Raw genomic sequence first — 7,605 nt, forward strand, 5'->3', positions numbered from 1 at the left:
GTTACAATCTCAGTAACGCACGTTACAACAACATATTTTAACTCAAAATTAAGTGGTGAATTTATTTACCAACACCGCAAAACAGCACCAGACAATAAATTCCGCGGGTAAAATACTTTGTCTATTTCCTGTTGCTGTAATTCGATGGTTGAGATGACTGAGACGGATTCTACATTTGTGAGATGGGCATACTGCGGGGTCGGAGAAGAGAAAGAATGCGGCGGACGAGCGCAGACGAGCAACAGAAATTAAGTTTAACTAAAAATAACAATCTGTTTTTATTAAATCATAGTCTACATATAAAAGGAATTAATACGCGAAATATATATTGACTTAAATCATTAACAGATTAACAAAACTAAAGAAAAAAGTAAAATATGCTGCTGACCTTGGTTAATTTTTGTGGCGCGGCGCTCTGCAAAAGTTCACGGAAAGGAAACCGAGATGACAAGCGCATCCTAAAATAAAAGTAAACACATTGCAGTTTCGAAGGATCAGTATGACCAAAGATTACGGAGTATTGTATTTTATGTTTCCGCTGTTCGATCGTGCCGGCGCCACACGCACACACATACAGCATTGCAAACGTTGCAGCCGTTCATTATCAGAATAAAATACAGTCAACCAAATATAGATACACTGGTTAATTAAAATCGTCCGTACAATCCGTGACATTCAGCCTGAGCTCAGGCCAAGCACATATTTGTTCATGTGAAGAGTGTGATTTTTTATTTTATTTTTTTGGGGAAGGCGCATTAAGTACAAAAGCATGGTTTACATAGTAAATAATAGTTTAGCATTCAAATACATCGCGAATATGGAAACATTTGGATTCGTGCCGAATGATAGAGGTAGGCTGCGTGAGAACAAAGGTGTTTGCTTTCAGTTTCGCTTTAAATTAATTCGTTTTGGCTTGTTTAGCAATTTATATTTTTCATTCTTGTTTTGTTCTGAATACAGTTAAATTTAAAGGATTTGTTGTGGAGTGAGGAGAACCAAAATAGCCTATAGGCTTGCTATTGTGTTTATTGCTTGTTCATTAGGGACTATAACATTCCGCTTTATTTACCTCTATTATTTCTGAATGTAATTGCGGTTTGTGCTTGAAAGTGAAAGTAACTCAAAAGTAACTCAAAAGTAGTGTAACGCATTACAATTCAGAGACAGTAATATTGTAATGTAACTAATTACTTTCAAAAGGCAGTAATAAGTAATATATAATGTATTACATTTTGGAAGTAACTTGCCCAACACTGATCAGCATGCATTGATTAATCAAATGTAGCAACAAAAAAAAAATTGCGACCAAATTATGTGCTCGTGCGACCAAAAGAGCGACCAGTGGGAAGAATGAGTCTAGAGCCCTGATATATGTGCAATATTTTAACCGAGCCCTCACTAACCGAGTTTAATGCCACAGTTATGTTAGAACGCATCTCATCCTTGTTTCTGTGGCGGTGCGTCGGGCTCATCATGGGGCGCGCGGTCCTGAGCGCTGTATGACTGATGTATCTGTTTAATTTAAATTTACTCCAAATATATGAACTTACCTGTTTTAAATACTTTATATTTAACGTGTGCGCTTATGTCCAATATTTAGTGTTAAACTGTTGGTCTTTAAAATAAATCTACTTTTGATTTTCACCGTTGACTGATTTTGCAGACCTTTTAGACTGATAACTTCCGTGCTCTGATGCGGCAAACTTGTCACAGGACGCACGGTGCTAATAGCGATGTATGACTGTTGTATCGAATATATATGAACTAGCTGTTTTAAATATTTTTGTATTTAACATGTGTAGTTTATCAGTATGTTTGAAAGTATATTATTTAGATTCGTGGTGCTTCTATAAGCTCCCTCTCTCTCTCACGCGCGGTTTGGTTTAAAACACCAAATAGTTATGAAATAGCCTATGACAAATACAGGGAGTCTCTCTCTCTTGCCCCCACCCACCCATGCACGATAATATCGTCTATCGGCGATCTCACGGACTGGCGATATGACGATTTGAAAAATGACCATATCGCCCAACACTATTTGGCACACCACTGATGTGGAATCTGACTCTAAAGTAAATTTCAAAGGTGAGACCGAATGTAGTCATATTACATTTTTTATTTATTTTTTTTTACCATTTAAAGCACTTTTTTAGGTTACTTGAAAAAACATTTCTTCAGTGTATAAGAATGGGCTGAAGGCTGACTTTGAAAGACAATAAACCAGCACAATGGCACTTCATTTTACACAAATTTCTCTGGTTGATGAGCACAGTTTGTCATTTAGACTGGATTACTTTGGTTTATTGTTTGCCTGCTTACAAGGGAAATCCAGAGACGTAAAGGAAATTACATTGATAGAGACACAATCACAGTTTGCCTCAAAACACAAACATCTCATCAAAGACAGGCCATTGGCGGTAAAGACAACTCTTAGCATAAATTACCAAGACAAGCAAAGCTTCAAGTAACACATTTTGAATTTGGGCTGCACTGTTTTCCTCACATGAACTAAAGTGTAGGTCAATGGGTTTTAAAACACACCGCGTCATTTAACAACTTCAAAAAGGGTTTAAAAACCAGCATTGCCTGTTGCTGCTGGGCTTTTACCTCTTGTCACAGTAAATGAGCCCTCAGCCCAGGGCACGAAAGACAGGGGGGCATAACCTCCAAGGGGGTGAAGGACAGGGTACGAGCTCTCAGGCTGTCAACTGACTCACTCAGCGCCTCGGTCTGCCATTTTCTGCTCCAGTGAAGTCACTGGATGGAACAAGGAATAAGCTGCTGTCCCATGATTCACATGACCACTTCCTGAGAGCCAGGCCTATTCTGCAGGTAAAATAAAGGTTGGGTTGCACATCATGCTGCGCTGGTGTGAATGAGCTCTGCATCTGTCAGGCGGCTCCAGGCCTGTCTAATGTAGCAGGATACAGCTGACAGTGTCAGGTACATTCTGACATGGCATTACTTTGGCTAAATGTCAAGCTCCTAGTGCTGTAGGAACCTGCCAAATCAAAACAACAAGGGCAGGGTGTGCTCTGAGACAGAAATAAATCCCCCATTAGACCTTTTCCTAAATATAGAGAGCTGTTCATTTCAATGAAAGCCTACCTTGACTGTGCACTTTGCCGTTTTGGTGACTTCGGCCCTGCCATGGCCGTCGCATTAGCCAAACAAATCAGTGAGTGCAACAGGCAGTGCATCTGAACACAGCAATTAAATCATGTCACTAACACAGCATGACATTATTAATTTAGTTTAAGAGCACACACAAGCAGACAACCACTGACAGCAGAATCTGCAGTTTCACTCTCCGCATGGTTTCTTCAAACAAACTGAAGTGAACAGACGGCTCATCAGAAATGGATGTGTGAGCTTGAGGGACAGCGAACACAATCAAAAAGTGCAGTAGGTAATTATAAAGCATGTTACATGTCTTTTGAGTCAATGTAACTGCGCTACCATTTCTAGCTTGGGTTACCAGGTTAAAAAAATGCTGTTCTTGTGCTGTAATTTGAGAGGCTGATTAATCTCCAGTGACCTGGGAAACTATGACCCTGACCCCATTCAAAGAGGTCAAAGGTCATACAGCTCAGGCCTAAGTCGATGCCTTCTATTCGTGGAGAGTGGACCTTTTTTTCCTTAAAGGGAAACAGGTTGAGAAGCAATGAGAAAGGAAAATAGGTTGCTGGCTATAGAGTAGGGATTTCAAAAGTAACAACACTTCTTTTTTTTTTAGATGACAAAAAAGGAAAATTCATAGAAATAGAAAATAGAAATAGAAAATTAATCTTTCTAAAATATTGGTATTTGTGATTACAGACTAGGCCTATACAGTCTTAACGCTAAACTAACACAATCTTTGTTCAAATGTGATCCTTGAATCAAAATCTTGATGGGGTATGAATGTAAACTTTGCAGTATAAAAGTTAACAGTGTAAACCCCCCTTGACTTCCACTGCATGAAAGACATACAATGGAAGTCAATGGGAACTAAATGGTTATCAACATTGTCAAAATATCTTCTTTCATGTTCCACAGAAGAGAGTCAGTCATGCAGCTTTGGAGCAACATAAGGTTGAGTAAATTGGTTTTCTTTTTTGGGTGAACTATCCCTTTTACTCAAAGCCAAGGTCATGGGTTGGAGTTCCAGTGAATGCATAAACTGATAAAAATATACATTTAATGCAATGCAAGTCGCTTTGGTTAAAAGCATCACTGCCAAACTCTGTCTGAATTTAATGTCATAATATTATTAATCAATTATAATTCATTCTAAATTAGGGCTGGGCAATAAAACGTTAACAATAATTTTCGCAATTTAATTTCTTCAATAAAACAATAACAAGAGTTTGATAAATGTTCAATATAATGTTTATGCGCCAAAAGAGGAATGAAACAGTGTTACTGATTTAAACGGCGCCACAAGGAGCATTTATCCGCTCGGCTCAAAGTTCAAATGGCAGCACAGCGCAAGCTCACTACAGCAGATGCGTTTACTCGCTGATAAGACTCGGTCACGCGACCGCTAAACGGCGCTGTGAGATTCAGTGTGAAGTGTTTGAATTCAGCAAAGAACACAAATAACTTTTTTAAAGCCAGATGAAACAGCACTGACAAACAGGAGAAACACTGGGCACAACGATACAGTCAGAAGGCTTTTCAACCTACAAATCGCCATCATCTACCATGGATTTACTGTAGTAACACTGGAGGCAAAAAAAAAGTAATAGAGAGAAAGAGAGAGAGGGAGAGAGAGAGAGAGAGAGAGAGAGAGGTTGGGGGGCCAAGCTGGGTTTTTTGAGCCTGTGCCAGTTCTCATCTCTCTGCAGTTGTATTGCTTTGAGACAATGCTCAGCAAAGCAGCTGTGTGACTTTAGCCCCCTCTGCCTCACCAAACCAAACCGGAATTAGCAAATCAAATGACGTCCTTGTAATATAGAATGCAAAATCATCCTCAATTTGCAGAGTGCATTCAAATGCATGTCATGCACTGCCAACAACACAAGGACATTCAAGGGTAGATGCCAGATATGATTCACAGTTCTTCAATGCTAAACCAAGGAAGATGTTTAATCAGTATTGTCTTGAAAAATATTGCAGCAGAGCCTTAAGGGAGAGACGCAGCTCTCTGAAGCATGCTAAAACCCTTAACGTATGCCAGAAGCCATTATCTTGCCTGCACTGTGAGTACAGCAAGCACAGTCATCACTGTTCACGTACCCGACGGGTTGCACTGAGGATATTCACACTATTTTAGGCTAGCCCAACATTTTCTTATCCACAATTTTTTTTTTAAAGCCAGGTTATTTTTAGCTTTCAGTCAATAGTTCGCGTTCAAGAAACACGCTACTCTTAACTTTGAGAGTCGTTTGAAATAAATGTGATTAAAGATTAATTCCTCACGACAACCGTTTCACAGTGAAGAAAAATAGCAATCAATTAGTGGTATCCACCAGCTATAATTAACAACCAAAACATGAGCAGCTGTGAATGTGCACAAATGAAAACAGTCACATGTGTAAATGTCTAAAAATTGCAGACCATGACTGAGAGTGTAACAGCAGACAAACTAGTCTTCTGAATCCACACAGTAGTCGCATAGTCATTTACTGCCCATTCATATCAAATGTATTTCAACATGATGTACTTGCTCAGATGACAAGGTCGCAGCTGCTTTCATTCAGAGCAAACAGATGTTAGCTTTCAATAAAACAATCGCCACCATTTTCACTCTCTTGATGACGACAAGACATTTCAAACAGTTTTGCACACCTTCCAATCAAAGCAGATGTATTTGAGCATTACACGGTCCAGTGTCTGGATTAGCGCAGCTGAAACTCTTGCACTGAGCTCTCCATGGTGCTGATGGCCTAATTCTGTGCAGAATCACTAAGGCTGGAAACACTTGTGTTTTATGCATCTCATCCAACCCGTGAGACTTCACACTCACACAATGCTAGAACGAAGCAAATTATTTTTGCACTTAAGATGTGCATGAGTGCCTGAATGTTAACAAGATTGCTAGTGTAGACCAGCCCAGCCCAGAAAAACAAGATGCCTATTAAGCAGCAATGTGATTCATGAGGGATATAGAGCTCATCAACAAGAAAAAATCATCTGCGATTATGAATGCGATTTTGCGTTGCTTGTCAGTGAACTACGGCTCTGTGTAGTAAATGCTGCTCCATCTGAAAGCACGTGATGGAGATTTACTACTGATTACAGAACCGGCTTTACTGACAAGATGCGCATGACAAATCGCATTCGATTAATCATGCAGCCCTATCCAGTACCATCATCTCAATTTCACCTGTAAGCAGATAATCTTTCCTTTGTCCCCTGAGGTTTAGTTGGGGAAAAAACAACAGCCTGTGTTCTACTGACTGAACAACACTATGTCCTGTTTCAACAGCTACATCTATCCACAAACAACACAGAATTACTATGAATTTCAGTTACCTTACCTGGTTTAGACTGGTTAAACACAGAATTTGGTAACAATAAAACATAAGGTTGGAAAAAATAAAACATTTCATAGGGCCCTAAACATGTAATTTTTTTTAAACTTTTGATAAATTGATGTTAAATTGTTTAAGTTTCATGATTTTAATTAATTAGACATGTTTTTTGATTAATACAATTTAATTTAACCATTAAAAAGGAGTCCAGAAAAATTAAAACGGAAAAAAACAGACCCCCCCTCAGCCCCTCAAGGCTCAAATAAAAACTTGTTGTATAAAAAGTTGTATATAAACATTTAAATTGCAGTTTTTATATCAACCTTTTAATAATATAATTATGCACTGGTGAAGCACTATTTCAACACCATTGTTGATTGTCAATGATTCTGCTCTCCAAAACGGTGTTGTCCAAATATTTTTGGTTTCCAAAATTTCAGTGCATTACTAATAATAGCATTATTTATTTGTGTATGGTTTATTAGCATTAATAATCTGTATTCAAAATGTATATTTGCAGATGTCTTGCTTTTTGCAAAGTAATATCTAATTCTATAGTCTTCTTTCACTAATATGCGTTTTGCATGTTTTAATTTATGTGCCATTCTTAGAATAACCACAAACTTTATTTTTGGGGAAAAAAGTGAAACAAGAGTAGAAGTGCAGTTACATTATGTATAGCAGCTTTACTTTTACAAGATACATTAAATGTGATTAGACAAGACGGACAGAAACATACCCAACAACATCAATTCAAATAAAACTACAAGGGTATTAATTATTTCCTTCGCCAAGTCCTACAACAATGAACTTAAGTTTCAGTGTGTACAACATATGTAGGCTACATGATGTCAACATGCCATGTCATGTCCAGAGCACATGACAGTTTATTTTACAAACGCTCGTCTCACTTTTCACAAGCCCTATTCCTTTCACTATTACTTTTTAAACAAATGAAACACCCTAGAGCCTTTAGAAGGGGTCTTTATACATCCTAAAAGTAAAGAGTAAAAAGGTGGTTTCATTTAAAAAGCTTTCAACAGTATAGCAAGCTGAGAAGAGATGCTTTTGTAACATTTCTTCAATTAAACCAGCCTGACATTTGTAACCTTTGCAGGCAAATCAAAAACACTCCATCTCATCACAC

This window comes from Sinocyclocheilus anshuiensis, unplaced genomic scaffold, assembly GCF_001515605.1.
Source record: "Sinocyclocheilus anshuiensis isolate Anshui unplaced genomic scaffold, SAMN03320099.WGS_v1.1 scaffold536, whole genome shotgun sequence".
Lineage (NCBI taxonomy): Eukaryota > Metazoa > Chordata > Actinopteri > Cypriniformes > Cyprinidae > Sinocyclocheilus > Sinocyclocheilus anshuiensis.